Source organism: Leopardus geoffroyi, chromosome C3 (genome assembly GCF_018350155.1).
Source record: "Leopardus geoffroyi isolate Oge1 chromosome C3, O.geoffroyi_Oge1_pat1.0, whole genome shotgun sequence".
In the NCBI taxonomy this organism is placed as follows: domain Eukaryota; kingdom Metazoa; phylum Chordata; class Mammalia; order Carnivora; family Felidae; genus Leopardus; species Leopardus geoffroyi.
Window position 1 is genome coordinate 8,488,782 of NC_059338.1, and position 26,504 is coordinate 8,515,285.

Consider the following 26,504-nt stretch of genomic DNA (forward strand, 5'->3'; position numbering starts at 1 on the left):
GAACAGAGATGCTTATTACAGGGTGCGCTTAACCCTCGGCACGCTGGCTTCCCTTTGTGGGTTCCGGGGGCTTCTCGCGTGTCCCTCTGCGCGGAGCCCGTGGGTGGCTTTTCTTCAGGCGGGGAAGCGGTGGAGACCGGCGTGTCCTTAATGACGCTGGATGAGCAGCCGGCACATGAGAAAGCCTCGGCAGCTCCTGAGGGGCTCGGGATCCCTGTGGCCGCGGGGAGCATGTGCCCCGGTTGCTGGGGTAGGGGGGCTGGGGGGGCTCTGTTGGTTTCTCCAGCGGAGGCCGACGGGGAGCGCTTCGATTACTTGGGAGAGATGGAAATTCGTGTTACTGGGCGCCCCTGGGGAACCCCCCCCCCAAAGATTCCCTGGTACTTTGTGTAGCCAGGGCCTAGCTGTTTGTTTGCCTGCTGACCAGAATGCGGTGGCTTTGCTGTAAGGAGGGAGGAGGGGAGCAGAGAGGGTCATCTTTATTACCTCCTTGCCAATTTCAGTGCCTGCCGTAGGGTGAGCGGGTCAGGGGGACCCTGCATCTGCTGGGCTGATGGGAGGGACCCAGCCAGGTAGGCAGGGTGGTGTGAAATGAACCGCAGGGTGGTCAGTTTCGGGGTTCAAGGTGCTTGTCCTTCGCACTGGGTTCCTGTGACCTTTCCCACCCACTTTTGCATCCTAGTCGAGGTCAGCCCCATCTCTTACATATGACAAGCATTTAGTAAATTATGAGGGCTCAGTTGATGTGGCCCCCGTGTAACCCTGGCGGTTACCTGCTCTGTGGCCTTGGGTGAGTCATTTACCCTCTCTGGGTGTTAGGGTCTTCACCTATAACATGGATACATTTATTAGCAAGAGTCAACAGGGGCACCTGGGTGGCTCAGTCGGTTACGCGTCCGACTTGTGATTTCAGCTCGGGTCATGATCTCGCAGTTTGTGGGATCAAGCCCTGTGTCGGACCTGGCTGACCTGCTTGGGATTCTCTTTCTCTCCTTCTCTCTCTGTCTCTCTCTCTCTAAATAAATAAACACACTTTTTTTTTTTAAAAAAAGAGAAAACATAGGGGTGCCTGGGTCACTCAGTCAGTTAAGCATCTCTTGGTTTCAGCTTGGGTCATGATCTCACGGTTCGTGGGTTCGAGCCCCACATTGGGCTCCGAGCTGACAGTGCGGAGCCTGGTTGGGATTCTCTCTCTTTCCGTCTTTCTCTACCCTTCCTCTGCTTGTGCACTCTCTCTCTCTCTCAAAATGAATTTAAAAAAACTTACAAAGAAAGTAAACACAATCACACTTATGAAAGTATTGTTAGGCTATAAAATATTATGCTGATACCAAAGTATTACCATTACTTCTGTTGTTAGTAACAAAACAATAAACGTGTATTAAGTGATGAGGTGAAGAACTTCACCCAAGAAATAATGTTTTCAAGCCGGCAGCTTCACATGTTTTCACCTCAAGCAGTGCTGTTCTCATCTGATGTTACAGTGATGGTCACACGGTCAAGGACACCGCCCCGGTTGGATGTTTATATTGTTGGCACTGGGTCGGGGGGACCCAGGAGACCAGAGTCATCTAAGAGTTGGGGTATTCCCCCCTCTCCTGTGCAGAGGTTTCACAGAACCACTGAATTTTGGAGTGAGAAGGACTCCTAGTGAATGTCCATCATTGGCCTTGATTTCGTTTGGAAAGGGCTTCCTGTTGAAGCACCGACCCCACCTCCAGCAGCTGTTGGATTTTTCCCCAGAGCCTTTCCATCTAGGGTGTTCCTCAGCCCGACCGCATCCTCTGAGATCCACCTGCTGTGTATGAGTGCATGCCACCATCCCTATCTGTGCTGTGATAAGAGGGTTCCCATTCTGGGGATTTTATGTTTTTATTGTCATGTTGATTTCCGAGGTCGTTAGTATTTCCACAGGAGCAGGAGGGCCTAGGTTTGCTGGCAGGCTGTGCCGTGGCCTTGACTCTGCTCCATGTCTGAGGTCGGCCAGGCGAGGGGCCGGGCTTATCTGCCTGCGTCCTTTTCGTCAGGATCTTGTCCTCACTCCTGGGTCCAGATCTGCCAGGCAGGTTGGTTGTCTTGCCTCCCGCGGCTCCTCCTGGGATGCTGTCTCCTGTTTGTCCTCTGCGTGTCTCTGTCCGCCCTTCAGAAACCACAGCTTGCGTTGAAGTTTCCTTTCTCTTGATTCCTCAGATTTGTGCGACTGTATGCACTGGCTGGCTATTTACAGTTTCTGATATTTTCTGATTGTTCTGTGTGAGGGTATCTTGTCTGATGAAGGACATTACAATTTTCTTGAGAAAAGGGATGTGTACTGTATATGTATTTTCTTTTCTTATCATTGGCATTACACCACCCTCTGCCCCAATCACTTCTCAGTTCTTTCCCTGGAATGCTATCATATATAGCTGTCTTCTGCCCATTTCCAGGCTCCCTCACCAGACTCCAGGTTCCTTCTAGAAAGAAGCCTTATCTGACGTCCCAAGGCCCCTAGCGTATAGCCTCTCTTGTTATTTCCTCAGCTTCTTGCCAGCTTTTAACAGAAAAGTTCTCTTCCTGCCCTTGGCTACTGCATATGCCTAGACACCCTTACGTGCAGCCTTGAATAGAACAGGAATGAATGCTAGATGTACGTGGAGAATAGTCCCAACCTGTGACAGCATCTTGTCTCTCGGTGAATAATATCGTTGGTGCATTGGGGTAAGAGTAGCGCTGAGGGTGAAATGTGCTGGTGCATCTGAAGAGTTTAGACGGGTGCCTGACACCCGGCAGGCTCCAGAACTTTGTGGTCCCCACCGTAGTAGCATCAGCGGGAATCAGGATTGTTGAGAAGCAATGGTACTAGCAATAATGCCTGATGCCCGCTGGTCGGCCTTGTTTGCTCCATTTGTATCTTGCGAGAGTTCCCTAGCATATACTCAAATTTGGATGGAATCTATAAGCTGAAGAACACCAGCACCAGACCCTCTCAACGTGAATCTGCCTTGGGCTAGTGGGATCCTCCGGCCCCTGGCCTGTTCTGGAAGCTGGAGCCTCTCATGGTGTCTTCCTGAGTGCCTCTAGAGTCCCAGGATATTTCTTCAACTGTGTTCCTATAAAAGCCAGCTACATTTGGATTCATGAGGCAGGGTGTATTTTAGGACCCAGTGAGGTACAAATCCCTGGGTGGGGAGGTTGTTGAAATTTACAACAACAACAACAATAATAAAGGTAGGGGAGAGCTCCAATTCCTGCCCTTTTCAGGAGAACTCTGCCTCTCGGCATCCAGACCCCAGTTGGATGCACAGAATGGGAAGGGTATGGATGGAGACCAGAGTTCAGGGGAAAGGCAGAACAAGGCAAGGCTTCCAGGACACCATTTTTCTTTTTCTTTTTTAATGTTTATTTATTTTTTAAGACACAGAGCATGAGCTGGGGAGGAGCAGACAGAGAGGGAGACTCGGAATCCGAAGCAGGCTCTGGGCTCCGAGCTCTCGGCACAGAGCCCGACGCGGGGCTCGAACTCACGAACCGTGAGATCACGGCCTGAGCTGAAGTCGGGCGCTTAACCGACTGAGCGCCCCAGGCACCCCTGGACACTATTTTTCTAGATCCCTTTCATTTCTGTCTCAAACAGCATGGTGCACAGTGCTTTGAATTTCACCACCTGCTCTGTCAGTAGGGTGTGTACTGAGGCCCTTCGTATTTGTAAAAGGGAACGTGATTCAGGGGGGAATGGCTGGTGGACCTCAGCAGGCAAGATCAGTGATCCTGCAGAATAACCTCGGCTTTTGATACAATGCAGATTCACAGGCCCTGCGTTCGCAGCTGGTCAAGGAATCTGCATTTCTTAAATACCTTCCATGAATTAGATGCCTGTGGTACATACCTTACCCTTTGGGAGTTCCCTTTGCTGCTCCACTCTGGGGGTGGTTTACTTACGGGTCCTGAAGCTGGCCATCTGCCGCCACGTAAGAGCATTTTAAATGCAGCCTACGCGCTCACTTCAGCTGCGCATATGAAAAATGAGAACAATACAGAGAAGATTAGCATGGTCCTGCCCAAGGATGATGTGCACGTTTGTAAGGCATTTCATATTGTTCCACCGAGCTACCCACTTGTCACTTGTGCCCTTTCCTACGTCTGTGTCCTAGGCCCCTGATTTTAAAAAGCACAACTATTGTCCTTTTTGTTAATGCCCCTGTGACATATGACCCAAACCCAAGAGCTTTTCACCTCCATCAGGAAACCCATTTTGGAGAGAATAAAGAACCGGTATTGTGGAACCATGGTTTTCCTGTAGGCGGGGCGTTGAGATGCGCGCGCCTACACCTTTGTTAAAAAGTCTCGTTTGTAGCGGTTCCGGGGGAAGGGCGGTGGGAGGGAGCGTGGTGTTCCTTGTTCCTGGTCCTGTGAGGTAACTACCGTCACGAGACTTGTTCGTGTCGTCTGTACACAGGTAAGAATGTTTGCTGTTCGAACAGGGCCAGGAGGGCACATGATAATGTTGTCTGAACGTTCGTGGAGATGGGGATCGCGAGGGGAACGTAAGAGGACGTCGTGGATTCACATTCACGAACTTGAATGTGCTCACAAGCTCCATGTTTTTCCAGGGTCACCGAGAGGCCAGTGTATCTACTCAATTTCACGTGCAGGACCTCCTTTTGGCAGAGTTGCTAGGTTTACAGATTTCGTTGGGCATTCACCCCCCTACCCCAGAACTTCCACGTTTGAGTTGACTGTTCATTTGGAGTTGGCTGAGTTGTGTTTGAGAGTGAGTGTGTGCACTCCCATGAGTATATCTTGCATGCATATATGCCAATATGTATGCACCTGTGTTCAAGTGACTGCCCATCCTGTTCTCGTGGTCTCTCGGAGGGACTGTCTATTCCAGAGTGCAGACATAATTTACTTAACCGGGCCAGTTCCATTGACGTCCAACCACACAATGTCGTCTGATTTTGAAAAACTTTGTGTTTGCGCATATCCTCGTTCCTCTCTGACTTTTTAGTGGGATTAGGGGAGGGAGAAAGACCCATACAGACACCCGGACACACACACAAATAGACACACAGACATGCAGGCACACACACACACACACACACGATATTCGGACACACACACACACACACACACACACACACACACACACACACAGTGTCTTTGCTGATTATCATGAGCCTAAGCTCATTCCAGTGGCGGTGACCTGTTGGCCAAGAGCCCAAGCCTCCACGTGACAACTTGGACGTCCCTCCTGCTGGTCACAGCCACTCCTGCTGGCTGGACTCGGCTTTCTGTCTGAACCAAGAAGCACAAACACTCTCAGACCTGAGACAGGTTGGGAAGAAAAAGAGATGGCTCGTCCTCCCACCTTTCCTAAACTTCTCCACACAGACCCAACGGCACCCATGAGGACCGCACCACCTTGTTACGGTGGGCTCCAGCATTCAGGGCAACTTTCCTACAAATCTCTTTTTATTGGCATTTCCTCCAATGTAACCATCCCTGAATTGCATTTGAATCAGCTGAGAGAAAGAGAGGAGGGAAGGGGAGGAGGCTCCCCCCTAGCTCTCGGAAAAGCAGCTCACAAGCAGCTTTATTTGGTAAAATACTGCAATAGATGCTTGTCAGAAATAATTTATTCCTGTTAGCTGTAATCTGAAGGAAAACAGATACAAGTCCTATAGTTAAAAAAAAAAAAAAGTAAAGTAGTCTTGCTTTCGCTGACAGTACAAAGGTGTCATATACAAGAAGGATTGACACAGACCAAGGGGTCTTGTGGGAAATATGATAATAACTATAAAGAAGACAGATTATTCCCCAGTTGCCAACATTCAAACCTTTTTACAGTCAGTTCAAACATATAAAACTTTATTGCTCTAGCAGAAAGGGGAACAATTTCTGGTTGCACAGCTTTCCCAGGGCTGGGTTTATACTGTCTGTGTTATTGCTCTATAGTGGCATTTTAAAGTTTATTGAACAAGACTTTTACAATTGAAGGAAGTATATAAAACTGTAAATTTATTAGATTTTTCAGGATAAGTGCCCTTTCTAGTTGTGCTCAAGAATTCGGGGCTACGAGAAACCGCTAGTTACAAGACTTATTAATATTAAAGACTGAGAGTACGCACATTTTATACCTTAACTGATCTCAAAAATAATATTATTATATTACTGGGCGTCAGAGCTCTGATGCTATAGAATTGGATGGATACACACGTGTAGGACTCTAAATACCAGATGTGTTTATTCTTCGCTGGCTAAAAAGTTGGCTTTTATTGTATCTTACTTTATTTGATTTTAACACCGTCGGTCGGGACACACTCCTCTGTTCACTGAAGGACAGCTTGGGGTGTTTTTTGTCAACTCCTTGTTGATTTCCCAGAATTTTTCAGTGTATGGCTCTAAGGTGAGTATGAGTGGTGGGTTTTCAGAGCATATTTTAGCTTAAGTAATAAATGGTAGCATCTCCCCCCCCCCCCCCCCGCAAGCAGCTATATATGCAAATAATCGAAATGCTACTAAAAAGAGTTCTCTTCTATGGCTTTCAACTTCTCATGTTTTATTTCTCTTTAAAAAATTTTTTTTTTAATTTAATATTTATTTAGTTTTGAGAGAGAGAGAGAGACAGACAGAGCATGAGCGGGTGAGGTTCAGAGAGAGAGGGAGACACAGAATCCGAAGCAGGATCCAGGCTCCGAGCTGTCAGCACAGAGTCAAACCCACGGACCGTGAGATCATGACCTGAGCTGAAGTCCGACACTCAACTGACTGAGCCACCCAGGCGCCCCTCATGTTTTCTTTCTTAAAGGCCTTTCGGGGACATGACTTGAGGAATTTTGTTAATGTTTATGAAAATCTGCATCCTGGTTTCTCAGTCTCTGTACCATTGACTTTTTAGGCCAGGAGATTCTTTGTTGTGGGGGCTGTGCCGTGCGCTGTACGAGGGTCAGCGGCATCTCTGTTCTTTACCATGGTTGCCAGCATCCCCATCACTCCACCGGGACAACTAAAGATGTCTCCAGACGTTGCCAGATGCCCCCTGGAGGCATAATCATCCCCTGTTACGAAGCAATCATTTATACAATGTTAGAATGTGTCTTGGAAAAAATGTTTTTACTGTAAATAATACAGTAAATAATATGGGTTCTGTCTGATAATTACAAGAACTATAGTTACCAGATATGGTAAATTATAGGATTAGTTACTTTCAGAGATGTCTGCCTATGAACTTCTCTGAAATAGTGTTACCCAAAGAATATAACATAACTCAGTCTATAAAATGTTACATAGAGGGGCGCCTGGGTGGCTTAGTCAACTGAGCGTCCGACTCTTGATTTTGGCTCTGGTCATGATCCCAGGATCATGGAATTGAGCCCCGCGTCGGGCTCTGCACTGAGCGTGAAGCCTGCTTGGGACTCTCTTTCTCCTTCTGCTCCCGTCCCCGCTCCTGCCTGTTTTCTCTCTTTCTGTCTCTCTCTCTAAAATAAAAATAAATAGGAGCACCTGGGTGGCTCATGGTTAAGTGTCTGACTTCCGCTCAGGCTCAGCCCCGCATGAGGCTCTGCACTGATAGCTCAGACCCTGGAGCCTGCTTCGGATTCTGAGTCTCCCTGTCTCTCCCTCTGCCCCTCCCCTGCTTGTGTTCTCTCTCTCTCTCTCTCTCTCTCTCTCTCTCTCTCAAAAATAAATAAACGCTTAAAAAATAAAATTAAAATAAATAAGTAATAAAGAAAATGTTACATATAATCTCTCAGGATCACCTGACTCTATAACAGGACATGTTCTGTTTACTTGCCTGGGTCTGAGGGCATGTGTTTGCGAGTACATCCATTTATCAGTCTGGATTGCAGATTCTCTCCGTAGTCTCTTATGATTAACCACTCATATGCGTTAGCCTCTTTTGACTTTTCCTATGCACATGCAGAATCCTGTGTGCATAAACATACACGTGTTTGTATTATGTGCCTTCGCGGTGAAGGGGTTCAGAAGTACAGAGACACGTTGATTATAATTTTCTCACTTGACATGCTTAATTTTGAGGTACCATCAACTTGCCTTTAATTTTCAATTTGTGCTCTAGAATTTTTTTAACCTCTTCAGAAGGTTTTACCAGCGGACACATTAAAAACATTCAAAGAAGCTGTTTATAGCACCTGTTCACCTTCAGCCACCTAATGTTATGTAAGTATCTATGTGTGAATGGCACTTTGATCTGGGATTTCATGTTAATTTGCCTAATGGCCATGACATTTACAGAATAATTAGGATATTATGTTTTCGAAAGACAGTAAGTTATAATAGGCCTTTCATTTTATTTTGCCTGCGTTTTGGAATTCTGTGGGTTTTTGTTTCTTTTTTTGTCTTCTTTTTAAAAATTCTAGACACTTGTGACTTAGTGAGGGGTAGCTTGAAGGTGTCTTGATCCTGTTATTTTGTGCAGCTGCTGTTCTTTTTGGTCTCTGTGGCCTTGGATGGCGGGGGATGTTAGCCACAAGGCAATATATCTTTTCTCCTCTTCTCGCCGTCTTTATAGGTCATTGGGCCCTACCCTAGAGGCGGATCAGAGGTTTTCTTTGTGAAGATGTGTGACATCCTTAACAAATATGGTATAACTCGCTTTAGGCACTAAATGTTTTTCTGATAAGCTGGATGTGAATTACATGGTTGGAAGGCAGATCGTGCGGTTGGAAGGCTGGGGGCTCTTGGTGAGACACCTCTGGTGATCCTCCTGGCAAATCAAAAGCTTTGTTCACCATCAGCCCTGCAGTTCCGTTGGTTTCCTTAGACCGTGATCCACCTTCTTGAGTTTTTAAACCAAGAGCCATGCCCGTGTGGGCACTCGTCGTGTATGGCAGCTGTGGAGTCTCACGCGCAGTGTGCCCGTCTTTGAACTTGGCCATCGGAGGACGTGCTTGGCCCCTCGTTGGTGGGCTGCGGGCCACGCCTACAAACGATGGCGTCGCTTTACGGAGTGAAACACCGCGTGCGGCCTCTGTCGTAAATCGTGATGAGAACCCCGAGGCGCAAACTCACGGAGTCAGGTGCACACAGCCCTCCCCCCCGGAAGCACTCCTGGTGAAGACGCGGGAGGGTCTTGCTCGGGTCCCGTTCAGCCCTGGCGTCCTCAGTCCTGCTTCCAGGGACCGCGGGGGAGGTGGCGGCTGGCAGTCTTAGGAAAACCCTCAACCGGGGCAAAGGGGCCCCCGAAGAAGACAAGAACCCCAGTCACAGCCAAGTTCCCAGGCGGAGTCGACTCTCGGGCTTGTCCCCAGGTACTGACGTCCTCGGCCGGCTCGCCACCTGCCGCGTTGGGTCCCCGGGGGGGGGGGGGGGCTGCGGACTCCTCGGGGGAGGCCAAGAGGGAACGAGCAGGGACGACAGGGGACGGCGAGTGTCGGGGACGTCCGTGAGTGTTGCGGGGGACGCCGCGCTTTCCGACCCCAGCCCCGCCGGCGCGGAGGGCGGGACTCCGACTAGCGGAGGCAGCGGCTGTGACCTGAAGCCCGGGCCCCGGTGTCCCCGGGTTGCTCGTGGCCTGCCGCCGGAACGGGCTGTCGTGCTGTTTGGCACGGTTCCCGCGGGGGGGGGGGCGGGGAACCGGGCCCGACACGGGACAGAGGAGAGCCGCGCTGGGGCTGACGGGACGGCCACCCTCGCGGGGGTGTGAGCGGGTGTGGGCGCGAGTGTGAGAGACCAGGAGTGTGGGAAGGTGAGTGCGTAATCGTGTGGGAGGGATTGTGTGTGTGCGTGGCAGTGCGTGTGAATGTGTGTAAGAGTATGAGTGGGGGGGTGAGTGTGAGAGTGTATGTGTGAGAGACTGTGTGCGTGTGAGGGAGCATGAGTGTGTGGGACCGTGTGTGACAATGTGAATGTGTAAGAATGTGTGAGTGTGTGAGAGACTATGTGTGTGAGAGGGAGTGTGTATGTAGATGTGTGTGCAGGAGAGTGTGTCTGGGGAATGTGAGTGTGTGAGAGGCAGAGCATATGGTGAGAGGGAGCGTGTGAGAGGGAGTGTGCATGTGAGGGTGTGTGAGTGTGTGGGGGGAATGTGTGTGTGTGAGAGCGTGTGTGAGACAGTATCTGTGAGGGAGTATGCATGTGAGAGTGTGCGAGAGTGTGGGGGGAATGTGAGTGTGTGAGACGGAGTGTGTGTGTGTGAGAGGGAGTCAGCATGTGGAGTGTGTGCATGTGAGAGTGTGTGCGAGAGTATGGGGGGAAATGTGTGTGTGAGAGCGTGTGTGAGTGTGTGTGTGTGCGAGAGTGTGGGAGGGAATGTGAGTGTGAGAGCATGTGTGTGCATGTGTATCAGAGACAGAGTGTGTGTGTGCGTGTGTGAGGGAGTGTGCATGTGAGTGTGTGTATGGGAGGAGTGTGTGTGAGCGTGTGCAAGAGTGGGGGGATGTGAGTGTGTGTGAGACAGTGTATATGTGTGAGTGTGTGAGGGAGAGTGAGTGTGGGGAATGTGAGTGTGTGAGCGTGTGCGTGTGTGCATGTGAGAGTGTGTGCGAGAGTGTGTGTGTGTGATAGTGTGTGAGGGGAAGTGTGCATGTGAGTGTGTGTGTGTGGGTGAATGTGAGAGTGTATGTGTATGAGGGAGTGTGCATGTGTGTGAGTGGGGGGTGTGAGTGTATGAGTGTGTGAGAGAGTATGTGTGTGTGTGAGGGAGTGTCTGAGTGTGGGGGAACGTGTGAGTGTGCATGTGAGAGTGTGGGTGTGTGTGATTGTGTGAGGGGGAGTGTGCCTGTGTGTGCGGGGTGAATGTGTGTGTGAGAGCATGTGTGTGAGAGGGAGTGTGCATGTGTGTGTGCGAGTGGGGGGGTGTGAGTGTGAGAGTGAGAGTGTGTGTGAGGGAGAGTGTGAGTGTGGGGGGATGTGTGAGCGTGTGTGTGAATCTGCATGTGAGAGTGTGCAAGTTTGTGGGTGGGTGTGTGAGATAGTGTGTGAGGGGGAGTGTGCATGTGAGTGTGTGTGCGAGTGGGGGGGTGTGAGTGTGAGAGTGTGGGAGTTTGTGTGTGGGAGTGCGAGTGTGGGGGGATGTGTGTGAGACCGTGTGTGTGAGCGTGTGAGCGTATGTGTGTGAGGGAGTGTATGAGTGTGTGTGCAAGAGTGGGGGGTGTGAGTGTGTGTGATTGTGTGTGAGGGGGAGTGTGCATGTGAGAGTGTGTGAGTGTGTGGGGGGAATGTGTGTGTGAGAGACCGTGTGCGTGTGAGCGTGTGAGAGAGTATGTGTGTGACAGTGTGCATGTGAGTGTGTGTGTGGGGGGGAATGTGAGTGTGTGTGAGAGTGTGTGTGTGTGTGTGAGGGAGTGTGCACGTGAGATCGTGTGTGAAAGAGTGTGTGAGGGGGAGTGTGCGTGTGAGAGCGTGGGGGGGGAATGTGTGTGTGAGAGAGACCGTGCGTGTGTGAGCGTGAGTGTGTGAGAGTATGTGTGTGACAGTGTGCATGTGAGTGTGTGGGGGGGGAATGTGAATAGGTGTGAGAGACAGAGTGTGTGTGTGAGAGGGAGTGTGCACGCGAGAGTGTGTGCGTGTGAGAGTGTGTGCGTGCGCGTGCACGAGAGCACAGACGCCGTCCTCCAGGCTCCCGTGAAGCCTCGATGCTCGCCCAGCAGAGCCGTCTGGGAATTGGGTCCCGCTTCCCGGCGGGGGCAGGAAGGAAAGCGCGGTTCTGCGCCCGGGCCCCCGGGGAGGGCAAATGGGTTAGGAGGCTCCAGACCCAGGAGCGTTGCGGGGGTGGGGGGGGTACGGGGGGAGCCGAGGAGAAGTTGGGGGTCGGGGTGGGGGGGGGCCTCTGTGGGCGAGGGGGGCCGGGGCTCGGCGGGGCGGGGGCGGGGGGCGATGTCCGGCAGGGACCGCGGGAAGGACCGTCCCGAAGGGAGGCCCCGCGCGAGGTCCGCCCGGTGCCGGACTCGGAAGGGCGTCGCCGGCGCGAGACTTGGCAGCGGACGTGACATCTGGCCTCGCTTTCCCCCCACGCGTCCCCGTCCGGGAGGTCACGCCGTGTCCTCGGCGGCCTGCGGCCAGGCGATGCGGAGCGACCGCGGCCAAGCCCGGGCCGCAGAAGCCGCGGAGGCCGAGCGACGCGGGGGGCCTTCGGAGTTCTGGCGCGACAGGGGTTGGAACCAGGGTGCCCGGATGCGGCGTTTTCTTTGGTCGGAGCGGGACGGCCACCAGAGCGGCTGGGTAAGGGGCGGGTGTCGAGGAGCGAGGGACGCACGTTCAGAAATAGGAACTGCTTATCAGGGCACCGTTTTCTAAGTGGGCCCAGGGCTTTCTATTTTAAAAGTGCATTTGCCCCCCGAGCAGGCGCCTCACGGTGGGCGCGGAGCCCGAGGTGGGACCCGAACTCGTGAACCGCAAGGTCACAACCTGAGCCTGAAACCAAGAGTCTGATGCTTCATTGGCTGAGCCACCAGGCGCCGCTCTGCAAATCAGTATCTAGAAAGTCTGCCTATTATTTTTGGTTGCAGTGTTTTGTTTTGTTTTGTTTTTTAAGTTTACTTATTTTGACGGGGAGAGAGAGAGTTGGGGGAGGGGAGAACGAGTGGGGGAGGGGCAGAGAGAGAGCGTATCCCGAGTACCGACAGTGCAGAGCCCGAGGCAGGGCTCGAACTTGTGAACCGTGTGATCATGACCCGAGGCGAAATCAGGAGCCACCCAGGTGCCCCTAAGTGCTGGTAACATACACAGTCGCAACAAATCTCTGGCACAGGTACTTTATCCTCATTTGAGAGATGGAGAAACTGAGGCCACGGCAGAGTTAGTGGGAGGGGGGGAGCCAGGTGTTGAATCAAGGCTGTCTCCTTGGCCTCGAACACCCACCTCGGCAGGTTCGACCTGGATCTTTTCCTCGCTTCAGCCGCTGTTTATTACACTTGATCTTAGCCAAAAGGCCGAGAAGCGATCAGCCGCTGTTTATTGAGTGCTTCCTGTATGCCGCGTTCCGTGCTTGTGTGCCGGGCATACAGACTGGAGGAAGACGGGGCCCTGGTCCTTCAGGGGCTCACAGCCGTGGGGACACCCGAGCAAGTGGGCAACGGCAGTGGGGCCACAGATGCTCTTGAGAAGGCGGGACACGCTCCGCCACACTGGCAACTGGGCAGAGACAAGATGGCGGCGGCCCAGCCCACTTTTTGTGGCCGCTTCGTCCACATCCACTACCCCGAAGGCTCCGTCTACCTCCGTTGCTGACACGGAGAGGACTGGCTTGCTTTCTACGGAAGTGGACGCTTCTCAGGCGAAAAGAGGGCCGTGGACGAAATGGGAAGCAGACCCACCGGAGAGATAGGTCCAGCTGCTTGTTGCAGGAAATCCTGCAGGCTTGATAGCCCCAAACTGTAGCAGAACAAAGCAGGGTCCGGTGAAACAGAAAGAATAAGGAAACAAAAATAGAAAAAAGAGGGGGGGACCACTTGAAGTTGAATAAACTGCCTCTGAGCCCGCTCGTGGGTTCCGAGGGGGATTCTCACGTTTCCCGGATATTTTCAGATTCCGATGGCAACTAGGGGAAGACCATTGTGACTTTGAAACTTGGTCCGGGGGGACTGAGCTGAAGACCACCAAGACACTGCACACAGACCACCCACTGCAGAGTCTTGCACGGATCTGCTGGCCAGTCTCGCAGTGATACCGCAAGGCACCCTAAGCCACGTTTTGCAGGGTGAGCGGAAGAGTGAGAGCAGGTGTTGAAAAGCCATGAAAAAAAAAAAAAGAATTAAAACCAAAATGTGCCTCAGGCTCATTTCAGCTGGCAGCAGAATTCTCTCTCTCTTTCTTTTGAATTTGGTGTTATTACAGGCATCGACACTGAAATACCAGAAGTCTCGGGGGCCAGAGCACTTGGTCAGTCTGGAGGTGGGCTTCTCGTGAGCCCCCTGTAAATCCGTGGAGGAGTGCATGTGGAGGAAGAGAGATGAGGGGGCCGCTCCAGGAAAGGGTGTACCCTGGATGTGAGCTCCTGGGGACCCAGGAGACGCTGGCGTTGCGTAGATGCAGCTGGGAGCTGGTCACCTGGGCGTGAATCATAGAATCATTCTGAGGATTAAATCAGCAAGCGCGTACAGGATGCTTTGGCTTGTGCCCGGCCTGTGCACCTGTGCTCGGGAAATATTCGCTGTTGTGACTGTTTCTTTCCCGGGCAAAGCGATACCATCCTCTCTCTGCAGAATGAGAAACTGATGTCAGAGGAGAGGCACCGTTGTGGGTAGGGAGGAACTTCTGGGCTCACTTATCCTCTTTCCTTTTTCTCGTTTCAGTTCTCCGCTCTTCGTCCTTGTTAGAAGGCCCCACAAGTTGAGTTTAAACTGGGGACTTCTCCAGTGCTGTTGAATTCACGGAGTGTGTGCGCCGGCCGGCCGTGGCCGGTGCCGCCTTCGACGGGGAAAGGGAAAGCACTCCTGAGGGTTTAAGGGCGAAAGTTGGGAGAAGGGAAGGAGAAAAAAGACAGGCCCAAGTTGAAGGTGCTTAACGTCTTCCGATGTTGAGCAGAAGTGTGAACAGCGACAGTTGAGTCCAAGGTGGGGGCTTCCGTGCTTCTCTTCCTTGGAACCCCACCTGCTCTCGCTGCCGCATCTGGGCCACCAGGTGGGAGCCCGTGTGGCTGGGCAGTGATGGCAGACCGCGTCTGCTGCTGGGTGCAGGGAGGCGCCCCCTCTTGCCACCACCCTTCCTCCCTGTTCTTCAGCCCCCTTCCTTCCACTCGCTTCTGCTGACGCGTGAGGGGAAACGGCGTCATCCCGTGAAAAGACAGGGTGGCCGTTGGCCACTGGCCAACCGCCGCGACCCGGGGCCGCGCTGTCAGCCACCGAGAGGCGGACCCGGAGGCAGAGAGGGAATGAACGCTTTCGGCGGAACTTTGACCTTCGCGATTCTCTTTGCGCTCTGTCCCCTCCCTCCCCTCCACGGCTCCAGGTAGTTGACTCTCCTGTGACAAGCCTGAGGAACAAGTCTGTCAGGAAAGAGCATGGGGAGAAACCAGATTGGGGAAATTGCTTTCGGGACACAAGGTCCCCGCAAGCAGAGGCTTGTCCCCCGCCAGCGTCCTCGCGGTTGATGTGCGTCCGGGTGTGGGAAGTTGGAGGGAATTGCATACACGCTCCATTACAAGTATCCCCCCGCTGCGTGCTGAGGGCCCCGGGTGGGGTCCCCGAAGATGCACGGCCGTGGGGATGAGATCAGGGTGGGGTGAGCAGACAGGTTATTGAAGTTGAACTGGGGGCTGAAGAGCAGAGAGCGCTGCAGGAGTTCTCCCCTTGTTCCCCTTGTTGCTTTTTTTTCTTTTTTCTTTTTCCTTTTCTTTTCCATGAGAGAATCAGAAAGGTCCCATCTGCCTTTTCGGGGAGGGTCATGCTTGGTGACTGGTAGCATCTGGGGTAGGGTCCGGTTCATTATGCCACCCAGAATATCAAAGCGGTTTAGGCGTCGGAAACCAGGGAAGGAGGAAGGGATTTAAAAAAAAAAAAAAAAAAAACAACAGCCCGGCCGCCAATCGGGGGCTCTCTGTCTGCTGTCTGCCGGCTGCTGCTACCCACTCGTTACAATTAAAATGAAGTGTCCGTCAGCGGCTATCTTCTCTGTGTGGCCCATATGTTTCTGAGCTGATACTGTCCGGATTATTCTGTTCGGGAAAACGATAACGGCTGTTTATAACCTTGGCAAAGACTGAGGCCTAATCAGGCTGGAGCACATTTTCACCAACTGGCTGATAACAGGCTGTTAGCAGCCTTATCGCTGGGGAGAGATAGGCCAAAATAAGCAGATCTGTGAGCACAGGAGCCCAATCGAGTGGTACACACTCTGGCCCCGGCTTTATTTTTAGATTCCCTTTTCCCGGTTTGATATCAGAAGGCGCAGAGGAAGGGAGGGGGGGCGGGGAGCACCGTGTGCCCCCGCGGGATGTTAATCAACATGAGAGGCAGAGGGTCAGCCCGGCTTCCAGCGCTCAGGGCGCCGTTCAAATGAGGGAAAACACATGCAGGTCTTGGGAGACAAAGGAAGGCGAGGGGCTGGCCTGGTGTGTGGGCCCTGATGGCTTAGCATCTTCCCGCCGTTGGGAGTCTCCATCTGGATCATCTGGATCGCCAGGCCTAGGTGCTCGGTTCTTCCCCCATCCTCCCCTGCCGCAGGGACTGACTTTTGCTTTCTGTCTTAATCCACTTTGCTGGGGCGTCTTCGTGGCATTCCTCCAGAATGACATTCCCTGCCCAATTCATCATCCTCACACTGGCTTAGAGACCACACAGTGGGTTGGGGGGTGAGAGGAACACAGGCAGGCCCCCCCACCCCCCCAAGCGTGGAGAGAGGACATGGAGGGAGGCTCAGGGAAGTCTAGAGCCTGAGACACCGTGACCTCATGGCTTAATAGCTGGTACTCAGCCCCCAGGGAGAAACTGTTGGTTTTCAGAGAGGGGTAGGTTTCCGGCAAAGCCTTCAAGGAAGAGCCCTTCGAACTTGTCCCTCTACGGAGATGGATAAAAGCCAGATCTATAGCTTTTGCTCCTAGACCCAACTCTCTGAAACAGGTTACACCTGGGCCTTGACATATGTGTGGTTCTAGAACAGTTACAGATTTGAGACAAAAAGATACTACGTGAGGTCGTCAAGCATGTGGTGAAAATAAAATGTAGGGGGGAGGCTATAATAGTGCTGGGCAGCAGATGCCATAAGCAGAAGGGAAGTTTGAAGGTATTGTTTGCCGAAGACAGTGGAAGTCTGGAAGTCTGGTATTTTTTTTCTCTGTTCATTCTGCAGAAATCTTCCTAGCCTAAAGCGCATTAGGCATTTTATTTTATTTTTTTCAATGTTCATTTATTTTTGAGAGAGAGAAAGACAAGAGTGTGAGCAGGGGAGAGGAGAGAGAGAGAGGGAGACACAGACTCAGAAGCAGGCTCCAGGCTGATGCGGGCTCGAACCCACGAACCGTGAGATCGTGACCTGAGCCGGAGTGGGACTCTTAATCTACTGAGCTACCCAGGCGCCCCATGGCATTTTAGTCTCTACTCTGCTTCTGTCTGTCTGTCTGTCTCCATCTCTCTTCTCTGCTTTCTTCCTCTCCTCTTCCTGCTCTCTGTGCAGCTGCCCAATTCCCGACTCACTTTTGTCTGCCTAAGACTGAGTGAGTGGAGTCAGGTGGCGGGAAAGAGGGGCCAGGGGACCGGTGCCTGGGGGGGGGGAGAGGGAGGGAAGCATTTTCAGGGGCACACAGATCCAAGTAAGCACAGAAGGCAGCAGAGAGCATTATCACCATTATCATGCAAATCTATTTACAAGGCTCCTTTTATTCATTAATCTTTGAATAGCAGAACCTTTGGAACCGCCTGAAATAAGAACCACCTGTGTGTCTACCACTGAAAAAACAAAAACAAAAAATGAGTTTTAAGGACAATTGATACGTGGGAGCAGGAAGGGAAAAATTAAGTAGAAATCTCTCCATCATTTAGATCTCCACATATATGATTTTATAGCTCCCGTGTTGCAAAATGGCCAGCTGATTCGCAGTTTTGGAGACGTCCCCCCCAAGTTCAGAGAAAACCTCTGGGGAGGGTCGGAAATGTAATGAAATTATTAAACAGTCTGTTTCTAAAAATCCACTTGGAGGTTCTTCGACGCCGACTTTTATTCTCCTTTTTTGGAGATAATACATAATAATATACAATGTAATCAATGGGATATAAATGATTTGGGTTAACGTTTCAGAGGCACTGGTGAACTCAACATAAAGGGATCTTTTTCAGTATCTTCCCTGAATTCATAGTAATATAATATAAAAATCTAAAGCTGGAAGAGACCTTGCATATGATCTAGTTCAGTCCTCTCACTGTCTATTAAACCTTTAATTAAGAGTTCTTTACACGTAGTCCAAGTCCCCATTTGTCACATCGCACGTAGACTGGTTACATTATCTTTGGAGCAGTTATTCTTACAGGGGGCAACATAGCTCTTGCAAACACTTATTACCCTGTGTTATAGGCAATTAGCAGGGGCTGCAGGGAGATGTAGGGAAGGGCTCCAGCTTTCTCTGCCACTGTTGCTAAGATGGCAGAATACCAGGTAGAAAGTCCACAGAAGAGAACGTATCCCACCTCGGGCTACGCACCTTCTAAGAAAAAATACAGCCATGTCAATGGAATGGAATGGCTCCCGTATTCCTTTCGGTAGGACTTTATATCAGCGGAGTAACCATTGTCATTTAAATCCCCTCCCTGAGAGATTCTAACTCCCAAACATTATTGGTCATGTGTGTTCGAGTCATGGAATCTTAGAGCTGGAGGGACCCACTCTAAAGAATTATCTCCTCGTTGTGGAGATGAGGAAATTGAAACCCCAGGGAGGGGCATCTGCCCCGTAAGCCTGAACTGGGGGCTCCGACTAGGGATGAGGAGAATGGTCCTGCCTTCTAGCCCAGTGCTTTTTCATCTTTATGATGACCTTACAGGATGACTTAGTTGTGGGATGAAGAATTTAAAATACATCCCTGAACTCTCCATGCCACTGTTTACTCCTCTGTAAAATGAGGCTTGTGATTCCCCGATTGATCTTGTAAGTTCCTCGAGAGCTGGGACCGTGCCGACCATTCCCGTGTTTCCCAAGACACCAGCTCTCACCTCTCTCTGCATGTGGAGCTGCTCAAGAGATGTTGACTGTTGAATAGTGGAGTGAGTGAACGGATGAATAGGACTTTGAATTGGACTTCTCCAGTGATGACTCTTTCACGAAATGATTTTTCTAAGTTGTGTGCACCTTCCCAGCTTCGCATTTCTTAAATCTCTTTCAGCAGAAACAGTGAAAAATGGTGACGGGATCTTGGGCGGTTCTGATGACAGACCTCTGGGTCCTGCAGAGGCCCGATTATAATCAGGGAATTTTTGTTGGTGTGTGTTTGCCTTGCGGTTGGTTGTTCACGAAGCCTTGGGGAGACCCCGTGCTCCTGAGGGTCAGTTGACTTTGGGTTCTCAGCAACAGGAGTCCGGTGCGTTCTTGAGTTGTCCAGGAACCTCCTCCAGTTGTGTTGCTGTGGGATCTTTCCATGTCTCCCGGTGATGGACGGGGAACGTCACCCCGGGTGGAGACCTTATTTAACTTGCTCTTTTCTAGTGTCTAAATAACACCTGGGTCCCAGGAGGTACTTGATGAGTGGGTGAGTTAAACGTAGGTATGTCTACTTTTGCTTCACTGGCCCAGGCCTTCAAAGCGAGAGGCTGGATTGAAAGCCTGTGGATTATCGGAGTCTGTTCCTCTGACTCAGAAATCCTGGCCGGGATACGCTTTTCCCCTCGAAGCATAAATTCTGTCAGTCAGTTAAAAATCTGTATCTTGGGACCTTCACTCACCCTACCTACCAGGGCCCTTTGTATACCAGGCTCCTTTCCTCATCACCCTGAGATGACTACACACAGAGGCAGACTCTCCACACAGACTTTGAAGGCCGCCGTTCAGAGGGTCCAACTCCAAGGCAGAGAGATTACTTGGGAGTTGGGGGGCCGGGGGTGGGTATAACAAAACTGCAGTTCTCTGGAATCTTACTTGCTTCTCAGAGGCACGTGACTGGCATATTTGGGTCATTACATAGAAAGACATTCTGCGTATGAGTTATGCCAGCGAGATGTTTCCAGATCACATGACAACGGTGTGTGTGGTGACTGCCAAGTGGTGTTTCTCTGCGCAGGACTCTGAACACACCGCCCACTGGTCTGCGTAAGGCGGCCGCACTCTGCACTAAACGCGGCATCATTCATTCTGGGATCTCCGAACCTTCCATAAACAGTCGGTCGCTTAAGACTCCTGTGAGTTAAATAAATAATAAGATCCTTACCCCCTTGAACAGAATGGGAAGACTAAATATTGAAAAATTAGGCAATTTAGCCCAAGGCGGAGTGTGCAGAGAAAGCACGACCTGGTGAACCAACCCCGTGCGCCGGCAGCAAGAATTTTTCCTGCGAACATTTTTATAATGGCAGATTGCCGCGTGGCTTGGCGAGGGCCTTTCAGTCAGCCTTCAGACTGGCGTTCATCACCCCCCGCGTGCCTGGTGCCGAGTTACAAACAGTTAAGGAAAACATATGCAATTCCTTTCTTACAAGACCTAAAGACACTGCAGCTGTGACGGCTCAATGTGGAACATAGTTCAAATATTAAATGTGATGATACGGGCAATGTTCAGTTTTGGAGGCAGACAGCAGTTCGGTTCCAGGGTGGTGGTGGTGATGGTGGGACATGGCTGGTCGGGGAAGGGAGCTGGAGCTCGGGGTTGAAAAATGGGTAGGTTTGGGGCACTTGGGGGGCTCGGTCGGTTGAGCGTCCGACTTCGGCTCGGGTCGTGATCTCGCGGTCCATGAGTTCGAGCCCCGCGTCGGGCTCTGTGCCGACAGCTCAGAGCCTGGACCCTGCTTTGTCTGTGTCTTCCTTGCTCTCTGCCCCTCCCACAGTCACACTCTGTCTCCCTCTGTCTCTCAAAAATGAATAAAAGTTAAAAGAAAAATAAAAAAAAAAAAAAGAAAAATGGGTAGGTTTGAAGTCGGCAGAAGGGAAGAATGGTTCTTGCGCTTGAGGCGAACCATAGAAATAAAGGCAGGAAAACGGGAAAGGGGGTGACAGTTGTGTAGCAGCTCTTGCTGTGTCTCAGTTTTCCTTTCAGTAAAAATAACGGAAGCGATACCACCTTTGGAAGTAAGTGTGCCACCACGGGGAGGACAGCTGAGAGCGACTGATGTGTTAATAGCTGCCAGGGCAGGGTGCTCTGTGTCTGCCACGCTTTGGCATGGCATTGGCTTCGGGTTCTTGGATGACTTGAGAGCCTCTGTTTAAGAACATGGCACGGGAGGGGCGCCTGGGTGGCGCAGTCGGTTAAGCGTCCGACTTCAGTCAGGTCACGATCTCGCGGTCCGTGAGTTCGAGCCCCGCGTCGGGCTCTGGGCTGATGGCTCAGAGCCTGGAGCCTGTTTCCGATTCTGTGTCTCCCTCTCTCTCTGCCCCTCCCCCGTTCATGCTCTGTCTCTCTCTGTCCCAAAAATAAATAAACGTTGAAAAAAAAAAAAAAAAAAAAAAGAACATGGCACGGGGGCCACACGGGTGGCTCAGTCAGTTAAGCGTCCGGCTCTTGATTTGGGCACAGGTCACGATCTCGCGGTTCGTGGGTTCAAGCCCCGCATTGGGCTGTGCGCTGACATTACTGCTTGGGATTCTCTCTCTCCTTCTTTCTCTGCCCCCCACCCCTGCTTGTGCTCACCCGGTCTTCCTCTCTCTCTCAAAATAAATAAATAAACTTTTTTTTTTTTTAAGCGGCGTGGGTTGTGTTTTCTTTGAAGACTTTTACCCACCTGGTGTGTGGTGCGGTCAGAACCAGACTTGGGGAGGAGGAAGGCCCTTCGATGGCCACAGGCTGAATACAGACCAGCAAATGCAACCATATCGGGAAGGAATCCCTGGGTGTCCCAGTGTCCCCTCCCTTCCTAGACTGAGCTCTGTCAGGCAGGTGTTCAAATAAATAATGCATCTAAAAATCCTTCCAGCAGCAGCTGGGACCGTCTTAGGAGCTCCAGGATAGTGGGAGTACATCAGCCCCGCTACTTGGGCAGGTGTGTGTTAGCTCCAGAAAGTTAGAACAAACGCTCTCTAGACGTATCCCCTACGTGGACTAGGGCCCCGTTTCTGACAGAGAAACAAAATGAAGCATTTATTTCATCGAGCCCCGTCTGGAAACAGGTGTGCCTTTGGCCGAACCCTTCCGAGTTCAAAAACAAACAAATGAATAGGCTTCCACTAGGGGGAGACGGCGGTTTCAGAGCGCCGAGTGGAAGTAATACCTGCTCCCCTCCAGTTCTAGCCCATCGCTGACAACAGTACCCAGTATGACCTTAAGGAGATGAATCTCCGTTAATAATCATAATGACGACGGCTTAACATAGTAGCAGTCTCTTTAGCACTTAGTATGTGCCAGACGTCACGTTTTGTTTTTACTTAATTCTCAAAAAAATATCAAGATAGGTAGCGTTATCCCATTTGCATGGATTCAGAAACTATTCTGAGTAGTTCGGATAGTTCCGAATGGTTCAAAACAGTTAAAGACTGGGACGCCTGGGTGGCTCAGTCGGTTAAGCGCCCGACTTTGGCTCAGGTCACGATCTCACGGTTTGTGAGTTTGAGCCCCGCGTCGGGCTCTGTGCTGACAGTGCGGAGCCTGGAGCCTGTCTCAGATTCAGTGTCTCCCTGTCTCTCTGCCCCTCCCCGGCTCGTGCTCGGTCTCTCTCTCTCTCTCTCTCTCTCTCAAATAAACAAACATTAAAAAGAAAAAAAAAAGTTAAAGACTTTGCCCAGCGGTGCCTAATGCTTCTGTCGTGGAGTTAAGTCTGATTCCTGAGCTACGATACTGTAGTAAAAAAGCGTGAACTTGCCATTACCAGCATGTTTCACCTTTTGTTTTGTTTGATTTTGTTTTTTGTTTTTTGACTCTAAGTTTAGACATGTCGATTAACATAGAAAAATATCTTGCATTGGCCTTGTAGCATGTTCAAGGTAACTTTAGAGAATCCAGATTATTTTTTGCAAAAAGATATTATTTTTTGCAACCCCAATCCCCATGAAGACAGCCATGCAGGAGGTGAAAATCTGTCCATTGAAGATCCCAACTGGATCCCGTCCAGGAGCTCTGAGAGGTCAAGGTGTGGTGGCCTTCATCGTTCTGGATGCTGCTTCGCTAGGACTAACTCTGAGATGTGTGGGTGTAAGGAGGAATGTTTGACAACTAGGAGTATTTAGGATTTGGGCCACAAATGTAGTCTCTAAAGTGATTTTAGAGGTTCTAATTACTATCACATGATGAGCATCCATCCACTGGGCGCTGAGGAGCCCTCGAGCAGCCAACCCTTGCATTGCCCGGGCTTTGGGGATGAACTCAGCCGCCTCTGCTCCTTTGTGAAATCAAAGCTGATGACAGAGACGGCCTGGCTGGAGATGACCACGCTTTTGACTCTCTGGTCAGCTGGACTTTTTATAAAGATGGCAGACGTAGCCACCCACTCTTCTCTTTGTGGCAGGGACTGGTTTTGAGAGAGCGATCTGTTTCGGAATTTCAGGTTGTGAAGTGTAGAAATGTGAATTGCGAGTGAGGCCGAGTTTCGGTGTCTTTGGAATTGAGACCGAGGCCCTGCGTGTTCCCAGTGTGTGTGGTGAAGCCCCCTCCCTCGAGTCGAATCACCCTTGGAGGTACTGAAAGAGGAAGGGCTGACCCTCAGGAAATGGCCACATGACAACCTTTTGGTTGATCACGGAAGTGTTTCAGAATTCTGCTCAGCCTTGCTCCCGGCCAGCGACCCCGTCAGATCTGATAAACCGAACAAGCTGGGGGCTACCGGAGGCCCACACAGGCATGCTGGGCTGCGAGAGGGAACAAATGGTCAGGGTAGTGGCCCACGAGCAAGCAACTCCATGCTGAGCCATTTTTCTCTGCACCCTCCCGCAGGTTTAAATCGGAGGTAGGGTTCGCGGAAATTCTTCTGTCTGTACTTTGCCCTGTGCCTGGGGAGGTTAGGAAGCTCATGGTTTGATGTCTGCAGTAAAATGTAGAATATGAGCCCTGATCCTAATGATGATGCAATTCGGTGACAAACATTCGGCCGGAACCTGGAGGTGTTCACTTGGCCGGAGGATTTGAAAGCTTTAGGCTGTTAATTGGAGTTGTAAATATAGTGTTTACAGGAAACCAGGGAGGAGACGTGTGGTGTGTTTGCATCGCCTGGAGACCTTTGTAAACATCGTACCTGTCCCGGATCAGAATCCCCGGCTGTGGGGAGGCCCAGGCATGTACATTTTTGAAAAGCTCCCCAGGTGATTCTGTGCTGTGTCCCGCTAAATGGATATCCAGTGCTTTACGAGATTATACGGGAACACTGTTTTTGTCCCATTCCAGTGAACATGCCAGTGATGGCCCACTCTTCCCGCCATCGAATTTGGAAGTGCTTTGGCTCCCACAAGTGCGTGCGGCTATGCGTGCGTCTAACTGCGTGCGCGCGTACAAGTGTGCGAACGCGTCTCTTTGCTTTCCGAAGCACACGGTCCGCTGCTGGCCCCCTGACATGTGATCAGAGTGATGCGGACGTGCGAGCCTGGGCAGCCCGCGTCTCCCCGTTTCACCCCTGCCTGCAAACACGGCGCACGTCCTCAAGGTACAGCTCTGAAATCCCACGCTGACCTTTTCGCGAAGCATTATAATCAAGTTGAACATTTCCAGTTGTACCGCCAGTGCTTGCCCCTTGGGAAAACACTTCCCTCCATTTTATGACAATTGATTCTGATTTTGAGGAACTCATTTGTATTGAATGCAAAATGTCCAGCCTCACACGGAAACCAGAAAGTCCCCGTGTCCAGACAGGTCCAACACTGTGTTTTTATTATAAGGACAGGGCACACAATGAAAGATTGTGCTCTCCGTTTCTGAAAATGCTCCTTCGCTGTTCTGCATATTTTAATTTTCTTTCCTTCTTTTTTTTTTTTAACAATCTTGTGGGTCTGATGATAGAAGGCCATTTTTACAGTTATCTGGGCTCATGGGAAATTTCACCCTGTCTGGATTCTCAGCTCCTAGGTGGCAGAACCTGCTGGGGCTTTTACTGTGTGTCAAGTCCCCCATTGTGCCGAGGTTCCCTATGTGAACATGCTGCCCCCTCGGAGAGACTCCTGTGACTGACATTCGTACTCGAAAGTCGGCACGTCACTCCCCACGTGATAGTCCTGGCCACAAAGAAGCAGGTCACCTAGGACTCTGGGATGTACCCAAGAGCCCTGGGGCCTTCTAACTTTCATTTAGGAGAAGACACAGAAACAAAAGCTACTATTTCTCGGGCTAATGTCTGCCGACATGAACAGGAACCCCTCAGGAATGCTTTCTGGGGGCGCCTGGGTGGCTCAGTGGGGTAAGTGTCTGATGTCAGCTCAGGTCATGATCTCACAGTCTGTGAGTTCAAGCCCCGCATCGGGCTCTGCACCGACAACTCAGAGCCTGGAGCCTGTTTCAGATTCTGTGTCTCCCTCTCTCTTGAGCCCTCCCCCACTCATGCTCTGTCTCTCAAAGATGAATAAATGTTAAAAAAAAAAAAAAAAAAAAAAAAAAAAGAATGCTTTCTGCCAGTACCGAAACGGGGAGGGCGAGGCGGCGGGGGGGGGGGGGGGGGGGGCGGGAATCTCACATGGAGAAATATCACTGAAGCTTGAGTACCCCTGCCCCCCAGACCCAGTCAGTGCCTTCTCCAGTGTGAATAGCACTGGGCAGGGATGTGCTGAGATGCCTGTGAAGGTAACAGAGATGCCCGGGGGGGGGGGGGGGACGTGGCTTGTTGGGCTTAGTGATCTCTGGTCCAGGGAAGGGGCTTCCCTCTACTGGGGCTGCGGTTGGCTTAGGGCTCCCGTGGCTTCCTTTCCGGGGTATACAAGGCATCCAGCGGTTGTACCGTTCTTGTAACAAAAGACGGATTTTAGGGGAATCCTCTTGGGCAGGGCGAGGGGATCGCTTTGTCTGGAAGAGCGTCAGGATATCTTAGGCAGGCACCATGCTCTACTCACCTGAACCAGTAAGGACATGACCCAGTAAATTAGAACGGGTGTGGGCGTCTGTCAGTCAAGCTCCTTCTAATAATCCCAGGGGTCTGTGAGCATTCTCCAGCTCATGGCAGACGGTCTATTCCTGTTTCTGGAATTTGCCTCTTGGTATTGTCACACAGGGGGCTTCCTCTAGTTGTGCTCTGTGGTCGAAAGGTCATCTTTGCACCAAGGAATACGGGACTCACTGTCATTCTTCCCTCCCCCTCCCCCCCCACCCCCGGGCCCCAGAGTAGGCTTTTGACTGGGTGGCATATGAAGCTGGGGGCTAGAGTGTCTTCAGACTTCCTCTGTGATTCTCAGGGTGGCCAGAATTCTCTTTTGGGCACCACTTCAAATCTCAGGGACTCCATCCCTAAAACAGGGTGGCGGTGTTTGCTTTTCTTTGTCCAGGATCGGGAGAGGGGAGAGGTGGAGGCATAACGACCTGAAAGCAAAAGCAGTTGACTTCTTGGAACTGTGGTCCTCTGCTGTGACAGCACGGTTGCTTCCTGTTGTGGAACACCTTCCAAGACACTTGTCTGCATTCCCTCCCTTTTCTATTTGTTGCCGTTAGCATGGAAAAGCAAGTTACTAAAGGTTCACTAATGTTCCCCAGGTGTGCACGCTGAGCATTTTATAGGTGACCTTGAACCCTGCAGGGAATAAAGGCTCCAACCCCCTGCCCAGTTGAAAATCCAGGTATAATTTGTGACTCCCCCAAAGCATGACAGCCTACTGTTGACCTAAAACCTTATCAGTAGCATCAACGGTTGATGAGCACGTATTGTGTGTGCTGGAGGTAATGTATGCTGTATTCTTACAAGAAAGGGAGTTAGAGACAAGAAAGTGTTATTAAGAACATCGTAAAGAAGAGAAAATACAGAAAATACGCCCGGGGTGGCTCAGTTCGTTGAGCATCTGACCTCGGCTCAGGTCGTGATCTCACGGTGTGCGAG

General features: G+C 51.1%; 1 protein-coding gene, 1 long non-coding RNA gene and 1 other non-coding gene across 6 annotated transcripts in view; all 3 read left to right on the forward strand.

Annotated features, from left to right (window-relative positions):
- Window positions 1-26,504, forward strand: part of PBX1 (PBX homeobox 1) — a 297,252-nt gene that overhangs the window by 135,006 nt on the left and 135,742 nt on the right. The gene's annotated exons all lie outside the window — the stretch shown is intronic.
- On the forward strand, window positions 3,976-4,078 carry LOC123587056. The gene has a single exon (XR_006707124.1). It is a non-coding gene; the product is annotated as a U6 spliceosomal RNA (small nuclear RNA).
- On the forward strand, window positions 12,126-19,962 carry LOC123586338. The gene is made up of 2 exons (XR_006706750.1): window positions 12,126-12,413; window positions 13,468-19,962. It is a non-coding gene; the product is annotated as an uncharacterized LOC123586338 (long non-coding RNA).